The sequence below is a fragment of the Talpa europaea genome, assembly GCF_964194135.1.
Source record: "Talpa europaea genome assembly, chromosome: X".
NCBI lineage: Eukaryota > Metazoa > Chordata > Mammalia > Eulipotyphla > Talpidae > Talpa > Talpa europaea.
Window position 1 is genome coordinate 30,267,899 of NC_140081.1, and position 17,818 is coordinate 30,285,716.

The window sequence follows — 17,818 nt, forward strand, 5'->3', positions numbered from 1 at the left end:
GGTTTATATAAATGATATCCATCACGGTGATATTTAAAACCATGACAAATTTAAAGCAGCCTAAATGTTCAACATAGGGATTAGTTGATTAATTGTGATACATGCATTTGAGAGAATATTATAACTTCACAGTGTGATTATTTAAATAAGTTATCAGTAAAAAAAGTGTTTTTGCATAAGACTCAATATACATTCATTAAAAATGTCTTGTCTGGGCCTCCACAGTGGCACAAGGGGTTAAGCGTCAGCACTATGAAGCTATTAGCAACTACTGCAGCACAACTTCGATCCCCGCCCAGGGAGCTAACCCACATGGCATAGCAGACCTCTCCTGTCTCCCCCTCTGCTCCCCTCAGCAGTGTATTTCAGTAGATCCACCTGTTCTGCTCCCCACTCTGTCTCTGGTGAATCCTCTCACGCCCCCCCCCCATACCTCTGGCCTGTACCCCAGTTCTTGTATGCATAAATAAATACATCTTAAAAAAAAAAGTTTTGCCAAGTTAATTTAATGTCTTTTTTGTGAGATAACCTGATTAATATATAAATGGGATTCAACACATCTAAAAGGATATATAGTAAATCCTCACTTAATGTTGTTGGTATGTTCTTAGAAACTACAATTTTAAATGAAATGCTATAGAACAAAACCAGGTATGAATCTAAAATATGTAGAGGGCCTCCCTGGTGGTACAAGGGGTTAAATCTCAGCACTATCAAGCTCTCCACAGCCACTGCAACACAAGTTGGATCCCAGGCCAGGGAGCTAGCCCATATGGCGCAGCAGACCTCTCCTGTTTCGCCTGCTGCTCCCCTCAGCAGTGTATTTCAGTGGATCTGCCTGTTCTGTTCCCCACTCTGCCTCTGGTGGGTCTCACCACCACCACCTCTGACCTCTACCCCAGTTCTTGTATGCATAAATAAATAAATCTTTAAAAAATAAATCTAAACACAGACTTTGTATCATTCACAAAAATTCGCTCAAAATGGTTCACCATCTTAAATGTAATTGCAAAGTCAGAAGGAGAAAGAGACATACCAGTCGGTGTCACTAATATGTGGAATATAGAGGATCAGATGAAGACAAGCTTAAAATCCACCCTTTGAGGGTCAGATAAAGACAAGCTTAAAATCCAACCTTTGAAAGCTGACTATAGAACTAACACATGCAGAGGGAAGAGAGAATGGGAGGGGTAAGAACAAAGAGGGAAGGAAGCACAACACACTGAGCTAAAGGATTATGGGTGATTTTGTGGTGGGTGCAATACTGTGGCAATACCTAGTGGGGATATCCTAATATTACCTCAATTAAAAATATTCAATAAATTAATTTTAAAAAATAAGTGTAATTGCAAAACTATAAAATTCCTAGAAGATAACATAGTGAAAATATCTAGATGGCTTAGAACCAACACCTAAGTCATGATCCTTGAAAGTAATAATTTATCAGCTGGACTTTGTTAAAATTAAAATTTTTTGTTCCCAAAAAAAAAAAAAAAAAAACAACTCTGTCAAGAGAATGGAAAGCTAAACCACAGACTGGCAAAAATATTTGCAAAATGCATATCACATAAAATACTTTTAACTGAAATATACAAAAAAAAACTCTTAGAAATCAACAATAACCACACAATTACCTCAATTAAAAAATGGGTCAAAAATCTTTAATGGATATCTCATCAAAGAAGATATACACGTGTCAAATAAACATGAAAGGGTACCAGACATCATATGTCACCAGCGCAATGCAAGTTAAAACAAGTGTGCTACCACTACACCCCTATTAGAAAGACCAAAATCATAACACAGACAACACCTAATGCTGGCAAGAATGTAGAACATCAGAAATTCTCATTCATTGCTAATGGGAATGTAAAATACAACCCCTTTGGTAGACTTTTAGCAGTTTCTTACAAAACTAAACGGACTTACTGTATGATATGGCAATCACACTTTTTGGCATTTGTCCAAAGTATCTGAAAACTAATGTCTACATAAAAACTTGAACATGGATGTTTAGAGCAGCTTCATTGATATTTGCCAAAATTCCAAAGCAACCAAAAGTTCTTTAGTAGGTAAATAAATTGTGGAAAATCCAGACGATGGAATATTATTCAACTTTAAAAAGAAATGAGGGCCTCCCTGGTGGCCTAGGGGTAAAATCTCAGAGATATCACCAATATGCCCTGAGTTCGATCCCCAGCCAGGGAGCTAACCCACATGGCACAGCAGACCTCTCCTGTCTCACCCACTGCTCCTTTTAGCAGTGTATTTCAGTAAATCTGCCTGTTGTGCTCCCCACTCTGTCTCTGGTGAATCCTTTCACCACCTGCACGTCTTCTTCTATGCATAAATAAAATATTTTTATAAAAAATTTTAAAAATGGGGTTAAGACACAAGGGGTTAAGACACAACCTATGAAACTATCCAAGCCACTGCAGCACAAGTTCGATCCCCGGCCAGAGAGATATCCACATGGCACAGCAGACCTCTCCTGACTCGTCCGCTGCTCCCCTCAGCAGTGTATTTCAGTCAGTCTGCCTGTTCTGTTCCCCACTCTGTCTCTAGTGAATCCTCTCACCCTCCACACCTCTGGCCTGTGCCCTGGTTCTTGTATATATAAATAAATAAATCTTTTAAAAAATTTATAAATGACTAAAAATAAATGAGCTATCAAGCAATGAAAAGACACAATGGAAACATAAATGCATATACTAAGCGAAAGAAGCCAATCTAAAAAGACTGCATATTGTATATTTGCACCTATATTACATTCCAGAAAAGGCAAAACTCTGGATACAATAAAGATACCAGTGGTTTCCAGGGATTGGGAGTGGGAAGCAAAGCACAGAGGATTTTTAGGGAGGTAAACTATTCTGTATGTGGGCCTCCCTGGTGGCACAGGGGTTAAAGTCTCAGCTCTATCAAGCTATCACCAGCCACTGCAGCATGAGTTCAATCCCCAACCAGGGAGCTGACCCACATGGCGCAGCAGATCTCTCCTGTCTCACCCGCTGCTCCCCTCTGCAGTGTATTTCAGTAGATCCACCTGTTCTGCTCCTCACCTTATCTCTGGTGAATCTTCTCACCCTCTGCCCCTCTGGCCTACACCCCAGTTCTTATATGCATAAATAAATAAAAATAAATCTTAATATATTTGGTATATACTGTAATTATGGGGACATGTTATTATATATTTGTCCAAGTCCATATAATGTACCACACCAAGAGTGAACCCCAACGTAAACTATGGACTATGGATGATGATGATGCTCATTGTGGGTTCATCGATTGTAACAAATGTACCATTCTGGTGGGGGGTGTTGATAATGCAAGAGGCCGTGCATGAATGTGGGTATGGGTATATGGGAAATAGCTGTACCTTCCACTCAGTTTTGCTGTGAATCTAAAACTGTTCTGAAAAATAAAATCTATTTTTTAAAAAAACTAAAGGGTTTTCTTTGACAGCAAGATCAATACACTCTTAGAGGAAAGTGATGCATTTCTACCCAAGACATGAAATATGCCAGCATCATGGCACCCTGCTGGATGGGTAGCCCCCTTTAAGGAAGAACTGCATCTTGCCAGATCACATTGGAAATAGGAGCGAATTGGAACTATTCTGCATGAGAAAGAGAACATATGAATCATTTCCAAATATCTGATGGCTCACACTTATTCTATATAGTAACAGGGGAACATTAGAGGAAGCATATTTCTCAAGATTTGAGAAAGCACTTAGAGCATCTGAGGACAGGTAGTGCTTGTAAATAACAGCGCTGAGCACTTACTCTGTGCCATGGAGCTTCTCATTTAATCCTCACTTAATTTTATGAGGTCAGCACTGTTGTTATCTCCGTATTACACACAATAAAATAGATTTTCTAAATTGGACTAGAATTTACTCAGGTTGCCCATAAGTAATAAAGAAAGTAAGCTTCCAGATTGATGCCAAAACACATGTAGCCCTGGATGTCTTCTGTCTAAATTCTATAATTTTATGATTAGATAAACTCAGAATATACAGGCCATTACCCAGATCAGGAAAGGTATGTGAAAATGTGTTATATAGTTATTCAAAAAGAAGCAAAACTTAAAAGTCTTTCTCATTTGTTTTTGTTTGCTTTTGTTTTTGTTTTTTACATTTTATTGGTCTCTTTGGATAGAAATGGGAACTTATATGCCAGGAAGCATGAACATCATACTTCTGCTGGAACCAGAGCATGGCCTGCTCTTTGCTGAGTCTGTTTGGCCCCAGTGCAGCCTGTCTTGTATTTCTTGTCTGCGATGCCTGCCCAGCACCACGTAGAAGTCCAGGCTGTAAATACCAATGCTTGGGTCGTATTTGATTCCCAGATCCACGCGTTTCTGGATCCCAAAGCCAAAGTTTCCAGTATCTAAGTTTTTGTGTGTGTATGACTCATGATCTTATACCACTATATCTTTCTCCAGAATTTCTTTAGACATGGCTCCACAGACTGCGTTTCTCCTGATGCCAAAGGACCCGACTGGGTATCTAGCTCTGGAGAACACAAGGGTCTAACCCATGAGCTGCCCCAGCACCTTGGCTGCCCAGCTTGGTCTGTCTCCCCCTTTCTCCACACAGATGTTGAGACATACCTTGCAGATGCAAAGTTCCCACATAGGGTTCTCCTTTTCGCCTTGTCCTGCACCATGGTGGAGAAGAGTAAGAAGAAAAGTCTTTTTGTGTAGCCCCTGCCATTCCAGCAGAGACAATCAGCCATCCCTGTGTGTGTGTTTTCTTTTCTTTTTCTTTCATAGACAACCTCAGCTCTAATTACTTTCTGAGTAATCTTGCCCACTGTAGTGGGTGAATTAGATGTCCAGCTCATTGCTTGGTGGTGCCTAGATGCCTCTGTTTCTCCCACACCAAAGTGTTCCTAGGCTCTGCTGTGGTAACCCAGCAAATATCAAAGTTTCCACCTCTCTTTCCTTGACTGACCCTTATAAAACTCAACAGAGAGAGGCGACCCATCTGCCTCACAGTTGACATTTTTTGAGCATTTACTGTATACTAAGTGCCATGTAACCTTTCCCAAAGAATAATAGTAAATACAACTGCTGTTCTCATTTTATAGATGTAGAAACTGAGGTTAACCATCCCTGAAGCACCAGGACGATTACAGGCTAGAGCTAGGATTCAAACTCAACCTGTTGACTTGTAAATTCATGCTTTTACACTAGTTCTCTTGGTGAAAACTTTCATATCTTGCCTAAGTCTTGCCATGCTTAGGATCGTGGATGGAGCCTAAGTCACCTCTAACCATAGGAATTGCAGCATCTGGGCCTCCCTGGTGGCCCAAGGGGTTAAGCACAGCACTGTAAAGCTGTCCGCAGCCTCTACAGCATGAGTTCAATCCTGGCCGGCCAAGGAGCTACACACATGGTGCAGTGGACCTCTTCTGTCTCACCTGCTGCTCCCCTCAGCAGTGTATTTCAGTCAGTCTGCCTGTTCTGCTCCCCACTCTGTCTCTGGTGAATCCTTTCATCCCCCGCCCACCACCACCACCACCACCTCTGGCCTATACCCCAGTTCTTGTATGCATAAATAAATAAATATTTTCTTAAAAAAGGAATTGCAGCTTCTGCTCACAGGAATTGCAGAATTTCCCACCACACAAATTATCAGTGCTGTGCCCCACTAGCTACATTAGATGTGATAGATATTGATTTTTGAGACTATGGACCACCCAAGGTTAAATTGGTTTCTCCTAAGCCCGTTTTAATAGGCCCAAATTTCCAGATTTCCACCAAAAATTGATAAAGATGTGTGAACCAAAAGTGAAATATTCAGTTTAAATTTCTCACATCCTTCATGTTCTTGAAGGATAGCTAAGTGTGTTGTCACAAATAACAGGGGGAAATTAGTACTAAAAGTTCATGTGAAGTTTGCAAGAGTGAAAGAAGATCCAACAAGAGCATCAGCATAAACAGCAAAGAAATAACAATAGGAGTCATGCATGAATCTATTAGAGAGGGGAGGCACATGTAAGAAAGCAATAGCAAGTTACTAAAAGCAGGTGAGCATGTTTTTCCCTTATGAGGAATACCTATGGAGATCTAAGTTGGTGATAGAAGCATTCCTTGTTGGAATGCAGCAAATATGTTGACCCCTGAATCTTGGGTTTACACTAGGCATTGATGATATTTGGTTGTCAGAGTTCCCTGGGATTAGGGTTGAAGAGTGGCAGAGTGGTTTAGAGGGTATCAGGCATGCTTGCATATCAAGGGGCTGAGTATTTGAGCCATGAGGAGAATCTCAAGTATATGAAGAAGGCCCAAAGCTCTCCTGCCTGTCCTCATTATGCTGGGATTCTGCAAGTTTGCCAGTCCTATTCTGAAGAGGCATTGCCACACCTACACAAGAGCTTCAGGAGCTGAGAACAGCTGCCCAAGCTGAGATCAAGGAAATTATCAGGGGAGGCTCTCAGGAAGATATCTGACTGGCCATGCTATGTGTGAACAGCAAGAGATGCCACTGTGTTCCACCCGAAAGGCCTATAAAATTTCTGGAAAAGGTCTGTGAAGATATTGGACTAGATATTGGAAGATATTGGAAAGACACTTACAAATGACTATAATTCTCATCAATTATTATAATGCCCGTTGACCAACAACATCCTTGTTATAGTTGTTATAATTACTAGTGAGATGTGGCTATCAACAAACTCCCTCATTCAATGTGTTTGGTCTATTTGGGGAAAAATGCTTATTATAGGGCCTCCCTGGTGGTTGAGCGCAGCACTGTGAAGCTGCCTGCAGCCTCTGCAGTGCCGGCTCGATCCCCACCGGCCTCGGAACAACCCACATGGTGAGGCAGACCTCTCCTGTCTCACCCGCTCCTCCTCTCAGCAGTGTATTTCGTCAGTCTGCCTGCTCTGTTCCCCGCTATGTCTCTGGTGAATCCTTTCAACCTCCCGCAAGTCTGGCCTGTACCTTGGTTCTTGTATATATAAAATAAATCTTTTAAAAATGCTTATTATAAAGTAGTATGCTTTATCTTGGCCTTTGAGATGTATCATAAATTATGTTACTGATAAGAGTTAAAGATTAAAATGTATTATTCACTTCTTATTATACAAAATCCAAAGTTATCCCAATAATAACGTCATTAGCACTGAAGCAGACACTGTTAGTGTCCTGCCCAAATCTTCTGGGTGCTCCTCTCTATACACTAAAGGTTGCTTACTGTGAATATCTTGTGACTCTCTGAGAGCTGATTACCCAAATATTCAGGACCTTGTGCATGGCAAACAGAAGTGCTGAAGAGTTAATGTCCCCCAAGCAACCCTCATTTAGCCCATGTTGGGTAAGAGTTAGTAGTTAAATACCTCAGCTTCTTATCCCCTTGGTTCAGATAACCCCGAGGTGTATCTTCTACAGCGACTCCTACAGTTTCCCGGTAGGATTGCCCCCCAGTTGTCCACTGTGGTAACTTGCCTTGATTGGCTTCCATCCCTTTTCTGTCTTCTATCCCCAATCTCTGAACAGCACTTTCTGGGATTACCTCCCAAATTAGTTGTTAGCACTCTAATCCTTGTCTCAGGGTCTACTATTAGGGTAAGCCAAACTAAGACACCTACTAATTTTTTTTTTCTGAAAAACTTTTCTGATTGGGAGAGCCAGTGTAACGTAAAGTAGATTTTCATTACCCTGAGCACATTACATTCATGGGAGTACAATATGGATGGATGGATGGATTGATGGGTAGATGGACAGGCGGATGGACAGATGGACAGATTGACAGATAGGAATTTTATAGTAATTTGTGTCACAAAAGAATAATGATTGAAAATTGTCATAAAAGATGTAACTGGGGCCTCCATGATGGTGCAGGGGTTAAAGTCTCAGAGCTATCAAAGTATTGCCAGCCACTGCATTGCAGCACAAGTTTGATCTCCAGCCAGGGAGCTACCCACTTGGCACAGCAGATCTCTCCTGTCTCACCCACTGCTCCCCTCAGCAGTGTATTTCAGTAGATCAGCCTGTTCTGCTCCCCACTCTGTCTCTAGTGAATCTTCTCACCCCCCACACTTCTGGCCTATACCCAGTTCTTGTATGCATAAATAAATAAAAATAAACCTTTGGGAGGAAAAAAGATATAACTGATTGATCATGACATAAGGTAGCTTCAAAAAAAGATTGCAGCTCAGTAAAAGATGGACTCCTAGAGATTAGCACCCTACCTTACGCTCTCTCACTCGCAGTCCCAGGCTTAAGGAAAATGTCTGAGACTAGCCTTTATTTCTGAGAGGCACCAAGTCTGGGCACAGGGAGGTAAAGAAAAATTAGGATTTCCTTTTTTGTAAATATTAGGGGGCTTATCTTTCTTCCTTCCCTCCCTCCTTCCTTCCTTCCTTGTTTTTGAAGATAGATGAGGCAACTCAACCTCAACTTCTGGAAAGGTGGAATAAGGACCCCTAAAAATTTACTCTTCATAAAAGCAAGGAGAAGCCTTCAAAAACTATCAGAATTAAGGGGCCTCCCCGGTGGCTCAGCGGTTGAGCGCTGGGTTGCGAAGCTGCCTGCAGCCTCTGCAGCGCCGGTTCGATCCCCAGCTGCTCCCCGGCCACTGGAGGAGGGTCCCGCATGGCGCGCAGACCTCTCCTGCCGCCCGCTGCTCCCCTCAGCAGTGTACCTCGGTCCTTCTGCCTGCTCTGCTCCCCGCTCTGACTCTGGTGAATTCTCTCACCCTCCCACACTTCTGACTGTACCCAGTGCATGTATAAATAAACAAACAAACAAATAAAATAAATAAAACATGCCTCTATTTAAAAAAAAAAACTATCAGAATTAAAAAAAAAAACTATCAGAATCAAAACTTTTTCAGGACTCTGGAAATTAATTAAAGGCTTAAACAATCTTAGGAATGTTTATTCAAGAAATGTGGCTGAATCTTGGTAAGAACAGCAAGTATTATGACATTTTATACTTGTGCTAATCCCATCTGCCTCTCCCCACATTTCATGGTAGCCTTGAAAACCAACAATATCACAATCACAGAAGCTGGAAAAACTAGCAGTCACCTGCTAACTATAATTTAAAAAAAGACAAAAGTGCTGGAAAGAACAGGGAAAATTGGAGTCCTCAATTCTGGGGGTTGAGCAGAAAGCAGTCTGTCAGTTCCTCAAAAATTCAACATAGACTTTTCATATGACCTAGTAACTCCACACCTACATATATGACCAAGAGAATTGAAAACATACATGTGTGCACACACAAACTTGAACACAAATGTCTGCGGTAGTTTTTTTCCAAATAGTCAAAAAGTGGAAACAACCCAAACAATGAATGGATAAAGAAAATGTGGTAAACCCCTACAACAGAATGTTATTCGATCATAAAAATAATAAAGTGCCAGTTAATGTTATAACATAAATGAACCTTGAAAACATGCTAAGTTAAAGGAGCCAGGCATAAAAGGCCACACATCGTATAATTCCAGTTATATTATGTATTCAGAAGGGACAAACCCATAGGGACAGAAAGTAGATCAGTGGTTTTCAGGGACTGGGGAACAAGGGAATGGGGAAATGGCTACTGACTGGATATGGAATTTCTTTGAGGGGTGGTAAAAATGTTCTTAAATTAAATGGTGGCAGTGATTGCACAACTTTGTGAGTATACTAAAAACTACTAAATTGTATACTCTAGGGCCTCCCTGGTGGCACAAGGGGTTAAGATGCAACCTATGAAGCTGTCGGCAGCCACTGCAGCACGAGTTTGATTCCCGGCAGGCCAGGGAGCAACCCACATGGCGCAGCAGACCTCTCCTGACTCGTCCACTACTCCCCTTAGCAGTGAATTTTAGAAAGTCTCCCTGTTTTGCTCCCCACTCTGTCTCTGGTGAATCCTCTCATTCCCCCACACCTCTGGCCTATACCCCAGTTCTTGTATAAATAAATAAATAAATTGTATGCTCTAACAGGATGAATTTTGTAGTCGGTGAATTATACTTCTAAAAAGCTATTATTATTATATAATAAATAATAATAAAATATAAGAAAAAATAGATGTGGCAGGAATGCTTGCCAGCTACAACCTCTATTGTATGAAATCATGTGGTCTTCCCAGGGTGAAATCATATCCACAGCCCTCAGGCTGCTTTCCGCAACCTTTGAACCCATCAGTGTAACTTCATGGGGTAATAAGGGATTGACAAGTACTAGGCTATCTTTTCCAGAAATCTCTAAAACATTCAGCTCGGATGCAGTTTTTGAGGGGCAAATGAGGAGAACACTCCTGCTTGAGCACCTGTGCCTTTGCATGCCAACTGACAGGGTTGGATACAAATGTGTATTTATAAACTGCTTCAAAAAATCATTCAGGGAGGAAATAAGCAGCAAAACTGACATGCCTGCTAATAGGGAACCAGTTGAAGGAAAAGACTGCTTTGGGGCCAAGCTCATGCTTGTGCTACCTGTCCAATTGCACAGGGCCCCACACTCAGAAGGGTCTTGTGCTTGGCTTAATGCCATGCAGTCACTGTCTTGAAATTCTTAATAATTTTTTCTTCAAACTTGTGATTTGTAAAGGAAATCCAATGAAACAATGGGGATCATGAGCATGAGCAGATGAGATATGGGCAATAGGTGTGTCCTCCGCCTCTTGATGCCCCATTCACACATAACATTATGACATCTTATGACAAAATTCCAATGTAGCTGTGATTGTCACACTCATTGATACTAAAAGTAAGTACAGGGACTCCCTGGTGGCGCAAGGGGTTAAGCACCTCACTACAAAGCAATCCACAGCCTCTGCAGCACTACTTCTAGCCCCAGTCAGCCAGGGAGAAACTCACATAGCGCAGCAGACCTCTCCTGTCTCGTCCGCTGCTCCCCCAGCAGTGTATTTCAGTCAATCTGCCTGTTCTGTTCCCCACTCTGTCTCTGGTGGATCCTCTCACCCGCCCCCACACCTCTGGCCTGTTCCCCAGCTCTTGTATGCATAAATAAATAAATCTTTAAAAAATAAATAAATAAATGAAAGTGAGTACAAGGTAAGTGTGTTATGTATATGATCGACAAGCCCCAGAAACTATGTTTACCATTTGAACTAGAACTTACTAAGATAACAGTATAATCCTATTATGTCCTTTCTTACTCTTAATACTTACCTGCATGAGCCAACTACATACTCTGAAAAGTGATGATGACACAGAAAAAAAGGAAAGATAAGACAGTCCATAGTTCCTTTCAGTTTTTCCTTACTCATCAGTAAGCCAAATGTAGAGTGTCAGTAGAATGCAAGTATGTGGAGAAGTGAAATAAAAATATTTGGTTTCAGGGCCTCCCTGGTGACACAAGGGGTTAAGCACAGCACTATGAAGCAGTCTGCAGCCTCTGCCCCACAAATTCGATCCCCAGCCGGCTAGGGAGAAACCCATATGGCTCAGCAGACCTCTCCTGTCTCGCCCTCTGCTCCCCTCAGCAGTGTATTTCAGTCAGTCTGCCTGGTCTGTTCCCCACTCTGTCTCTGGTGAATCCTCTCACCCCCCACACCTCTGGCCTGTACCCCACCTCTTTTATGCATAAATAAATAAATCTTTTTAAAAAATTTGGTTTCACGACCTCCCCAGTGACGCAGTGGTTGAGCGCTGGGTTGTGAAGCTGCCCGCAGCCTCTGCAGCGCCAGTTCGATCCCCGGGCACTGGGTGAGGGTCCCACATGGCGCACAGACCTCTCCTGCCGCCCGCTGCTCCCCTCAGCAGTGTACTTCGGTCCTTCTGCCTGCTCTGCTCCCTGCTCTGGCTCTGGTGAATTCTCTCACCCTCCCGTGCTTCTGACTGTACCCAGTGCTTGTATAAATAAATAAATCTTTATAAAAAAAATTTGGTTTCAGGGACTTGAGGAGTTCCAGTGAAACTGGCATAGAGGATCAAATCTGTGGTGATGAACAGAAACTAGATTTTGGTAGTGCTTGTGATGTAGAATATATATTACACTATATAGGATATTGGATTATTATTCAATTATTATTATTCAACAAAATTCCAATATATTGAATTCAATATATTCAATATAGTGTAATATATATAATATAGTACAATATGTTATATATGTGTATAGATGTCTTATATTACACTATATTATATCAAATTTTAATTATATATGTCATATATATTACACAATATTATATCAAATTATAATGCTACATATCTGAAGCTTACATAATCCTATAAACCTATCAATAAAAATTTATGTAAAAAAAGATTTCAGTTCATTTTGTGTGTTTCCACCGTTGTGGCAAGAATGAAATACATATACGCACATATGAGTTACAAATAATTGTGTGATTTGATTGATTCTACATACAAATTTAACTTTTCAATTTGTACTTAAGAGTAGCATTGGAGGGCCTCCCCGGTGGCGCAGCGGTTGAGCGCTAGATTGCGAAGCTACCCGCGGCCTCTGCAGTGCCGGTTCAATCCCCTGCTGCTCCCTGGCCACCAGAGGAGGGTCCCACATGGCGCGCAGACCTCTCCTGCCGCCCGCTGCTCCCCTCAGCAGTGTACTTCGGTCCTTCTGCCTGCTCTGCTCCCCGCTCTGGCTCTGGTGAATTCTCTCACCCTCCCGCGCTTCTGACTGTACCCAGTGCTTGTATAAACAAACAAATAAACAAAAAACAAACAAATAAGTAAATAAAAATACATGCCTCTTAAAAAAAAAAAGAGTAGCATTGGACAATATAAAAATGAGTGGTAAAATTCATGCTAGTAATTCAAATTTTTCATTTTTCTTTATTTAGAACCACACTAAATAGGAAATAAAAAATAAAGTGGTGAGTTGAGATAGAGACCATGGAAGAAAAACAAAGTATTTTATTTAAGTACCTCTAATGGCACTTTGTTCCTGCTTTTTGAACAAGGGGGGGAGGGCACATTTTTCCTTTGCACTGGGCCCTGCAATTTATGTAACTGGAGATTGCCTTGATAACTGCATTTGTGGTTTTCAAAAAGTCTGCTGCTTTACAAGCCTACACTTTATGTTGGAGTCATTGTGTGGGTGTAAATTGTGTGAGTGGATGTGTGTTAGCAGGGGTAGAGTGAGGTGGGGAAGGTGCTAGAGAACAGGCTGACAGAGTCAAGCCCAAATTAAGAACACGCAGAGAGGTTTCAGCAAAGGAGGTGGAAGCTGGATTCTCTAAGGGACTAACTCTCAGTATTAAAGTCACAGAAGCAATGCTGAGAAATTATCATCTAAAATTTTCCAAGTCAAATGATAAAGATATGGGGGTGGAAGGAGGAGTTTCTGCTTCACCATGGCAGCAAAAAGATTTTCAGAAGCCGAGTGAGGCACTTCTCCCTTGGAGCCAAATGTACAGGATGTGATGGAAAAGCAGGATTGGTCTTAAATGTCATGTGTTGTGAGATAGAAAGCAATCTCAGACTTTTCTCTTGTTCTACCCTTGGCATTTTTCTGAAAAAGAGTTGCTGCCTCCCAGTGCCCAGGCAGTGAATGTTTGCAAACATACCACCTTTCTAATTGCATAAAATGAGTCTTATTTTCTCTCCATTTCTTAACATCTATTTGAGAAGCTAAAGTATTTAATGCATATTATCCTGCAATGCTCATAAAATATTTTAAAGATATAAAAATGAAGTTCAGAAAAATGAGATACTTTACTCAATGTCACACAAAAGGCTACAGAAGAACCCACGTCTCTTACTGCTTGACATAATGAAATGTTTATTTAGTTACTCTATAGTTACTTACTCTCTAAAGACAGCTCGTGGCTTTCTAATTTGGTGTTGGTTATATGGTTTTGTTGGCAGGAAGGGATAATGATTCATTTTAGACTAAGAGCTATTTCAGATATTCTAAAGGTAGACTGATTAGCAATCTTAATTCCATCAGCAAACTTAAATCTTTTTTCCCCATTCAACCTAACATATTCATAGATTTTGGGAACTAAGACTTGGTCATGTTTGGTGAATCATAATTATGGCTACAACATAAATGAAAGAAAATGGAGAAATATACAATTCAATAATAAACTTGGAGACTTCATTATTTGGTTCACCAAAATTAATAGAACTACAGAAATACACAAGGATATATAAGACTCACTGTACCTTATATATGCAGCAGTATCAAACAACTTGACCTGACATAGATAGAACACTCCACAAAAAAATTATCTGGTACAAATTCTTTTCAGGTATACATAGAATTTTCTGCAGGATAAACTAAGCCAAAAATGTAACACCAATAAATTAAAAATGACTAAAATAAGGTAAATTATTCTCTGAAACATAATGAGATTAAATTAGAAATAAAAACCAGAAATATGTGAAATCCACAAAGATTTGATAATTAAATATCACCTTTCTAAATTATCCATGGCTCAAAGAAGAAATTACAAGGGAAAGTATGCTTTAGTTAAACAAAAATGAAATTTTATCATATCAAAATGTATGGCATGCAATAAAGTAGTGCTAAAAGAAGAATTTATATCCATAAACAAGCTGTGGTGGTAAAGAAAGATCCCAAATCAATATAGTAAGTTTCCACCTTAAAACACCAAAAGCAAAGTGCAAATAAAATACAAGAAAGCAGAAAGAAGAAAACAAAAAAATCAAACTGGAAATCAATGAAACAAAAAAATTAAAGAAAAACAATTAAGCCGAAGTTAATTCTTATAAAAGATATCTGACAGGGCCTTCCCAGTGGCGCAGCGGTTGAGCGCTGGGTTGCGAAGCTGCCCGCGGCCTCTGCAGCGCTGGTTCAATCCCCGGCTGCTCCCGGGCCACCAGAGGAGAGTCCCACATGGCGCACAGACCTCTTCTGCCGCCCGCTGCTCCCCTCAGCAGTGTACTTCGGTCCTTCTGCCTGCTCTGCTCCCTGCTCTGGCTCTGGTGAATTCTCTCACCCTCCCGCACTTCTGACTGTACCCAGTGCTTGTATAAATAAATAAAATAAATAAATAAATAAAAATAAATCTTAAAAAAAAAATAAGATATCTGACAAACTTCAGAATGGATTAAGGAAAAAAAAGAGAAACACAGATCACCCAAATCAGGATAAAGGGGAGCCATTACTATCAATTGTATAAAACTCAGAGAATTTCAAAAGAATACCATGAACGACTTTATGACAACAAATTAGACTGTTTAGATGAAGTCTACAACTACCTAGAGAGACACAAAACTGATCACAAAGCAAAGAATATCTGAATAGACTTTTAACAAGTAAAGAAGTGAAACTAGTAATTTAAAACCTTCCCAGAAAGTAAAACCGAAAATCAGATGGATTCACTGGTAATTTCTATCAAACATTTAAAGGTGAAATGATGTCAATTCTATAAGAACTCTTTCAGAAAATAAAAGAGGAGGGAATAATTCCCCGCTCACTCTATGGAACAGTGTTTCTATGATACCACAGACATCACACAAAAATAAAATTACAGAACCAACAGCCTTCATGAATACAGACCAACATCCTTCATGAATAGTCCTCAGGAAAATATTAGCAAACCAAACCTAGTTAGACATAAAAAGGATTGTATACCCCAACCAAGTTGGATTATTCTAGGAATGCAAGGTTGGCCTAAAGCTGAAAACCAATTAATTCATATACCCATACTCAGAGAATGAAGAGCAAATACTGCATGGTCTTCCCAACTGATATAAAACAGGCATCTAACAAAATCCGTTCATGATAAAAAACTCTCAACTTGAAATATAAGGAAGTCTCATCAACCTGAGAAAGGGCATCTATGAAAAACCTACAACGATCATATTTCATGATGAAAAACTAACTGTTTTCCCCTTAAGATCAAGAACAAAGAGGCTTCCCTGGTGGCACAAGCGTTTAAGACACAACCTAGGAATCTCGCAGGAGCCATTGCAGCACAAGTTTGATCCCCAACCAGGGACCTACCCACATGGCGCAGCAGACCTCTCCTGATTCACCCACTGCTCCCCTCAGCAGTGTATTTCAGTGGATCTGCCTGTTCTGCTCCCCACTATGTCTCTGGTGAATCCTCTCACCCCCCCATACCTCTGGCCTGTACCCCAATTCTTCTGTGCATAAATAAATAAATAAATCTTAAAAAAAAAAAAGATTAAGAACAAAGAAAGGATGTCCATCTCACCATTTCTATTCAACATGTCACTTGAGGTCTAGACTGTACAAATTTGTAAGAAATAAAAGTAGAAAGCATTTACCTTGGAAAGGAAGAAGTAAAACCACAGGTGACATAATTCTCTGTATATAAAATCCTAAGGAACTCATAAAACACTATTTGAACTAATAAACAAGCTCAGCAAGGTTGCACAATATATCAATATATGAAAATCAATAATGTATATGAGGAACAAATAATCCAAAGATAAACTTAAGAAAACAACTTTTACAATATCATCAAAAGAATAAAAAAGTCTGAAATGTATTTAACAAAAGAATTGCAAGATGGGTACACTAAAAGTTACAAAACAATGGGGCCACCCTGTGGCCTGACTTAACAAGGGGTTAAGTCTCAGCACTGTGAAGCTATTCGCAGCCACTGCAGCATGAGTTCAATCACTGCAGCATGAGTTCAATCCCCGGCCAGCCAGGGTGGTGACCCACATGGTACAGCAGACCTCTCCTGTCTTGCCAGCTGCTCCCACAGCAGTGTATTTCAGTAGATCTGCCTGTTCTGCTCCCCACTCTGTCTCTGGTGAATCCTGTCCCCTACCCCTGCACCTCTGGCCTACACCCCAGTTCTTGCATGCATACATAAACAAATCTTTAAAATAAAATAAAATAAAAGTTACAAAACATTGTTGAGGGAAATTAAACAAAATCTAAATAAATGGAGAGATAGTTTACGTTCATGGACTGGAATACTCTATACTGTAAAAATGGCAATTCTTCCAGCAGATCAATAGAGTCAATGTAATCCCCATCAAAATACCTACAGTGGTATTGTTATAGGGCAGCCCTGATACAAAACAGGGTGCCTGACTGTGGGTCCTCACCCACGCACTTCAAAGGACTTATCAATACTCTACTGCAGGCACACACGAAAGGTTAATAAAAGGTTTATTCACAAGGGAAGGGCAAATGAGGAAATGTACAGCTCAGGGAGAAAAATGGGAGACAAAGTTTTAAATGCGTCCTACCCTATCCACCGATCTGGAATCCCAAATGGCGCTCTGAGAGCTGGCCGCAAGCCAGGAGCCGTGAAGCCAGGAGGCGAGCGACAGAGCGAGAGAGCCCAAGGCCCACGTGTCTGGTTTTTATACCCAACCTGGCTGCTTAACCCCACCCTTAGGTTCCAGCCACCTTCCCTTTGGTGGTGATGGGATTTGTCTCTCCCAATGTCCTGATGGCTTTGATCTGGAGTGGGGGTGGAGTCCACAAAGCCTGTATGGGGTTAGCTTTAGGACATCCTTTCCCCCTAACAGTATCTCTCTCTCATTCTCTCTCCCTCTCCCTTCCCTCCTGCCCGCCCTCCCCTTTCTCTCCTCTCTCTTCTCCTTTTCTCTCTTTCGCTGTCTCAAATTGATATTATCCTAAAATTAATATGAAAAACAAACACCCAGATAATCCACAATTATTTTTTAAAAGAAATTTGACTTCTCCAAATGGAGGTACTAGCAGCCTGAGGGGTCCTAGAATGAGAGATTGTAGCAGCTTCTGTGGAGGCTTCAGTGGTGGCCTCTAGACCTGAGGCCACACACAGGGCTTGGGACCAGAAAGGAGGCCATGAAGCTTGTATAGGGAAAGCCAAGGACAAGGAGTGGATTCCTGTCACTAATCTGAGTCACCTGATCAAGGACATGAAGATCAAGTGATCAAGTCACTGAAGA

The 17,818-nt window shown here is 40.9% G+C and overlaps 1 pseudogene across 1 annotated transcript; it reads right to left on the reverse strand.

The window, feature by feature from the left end:
* Positions 1–1,769: 1,769 nt before the first annotated feature.
* On the reverse strand, positions 1,770–4,656 carry LOC311187502 (large ribosomal subunit protein uL5-like; annotated as a pseudogene). Its single transcript has 2 exons — positions 4,141–4,656; positions 1,770–1,777 (listed from the first exon to the last, which is right to left on the reverse strand). The product of its transcript is annotated as a large ribosomal subunit protein uL5-like (transcript).
* Between the last annotated feature and the right edge of the window lie 13,162 nt (positions 4,657–17,818).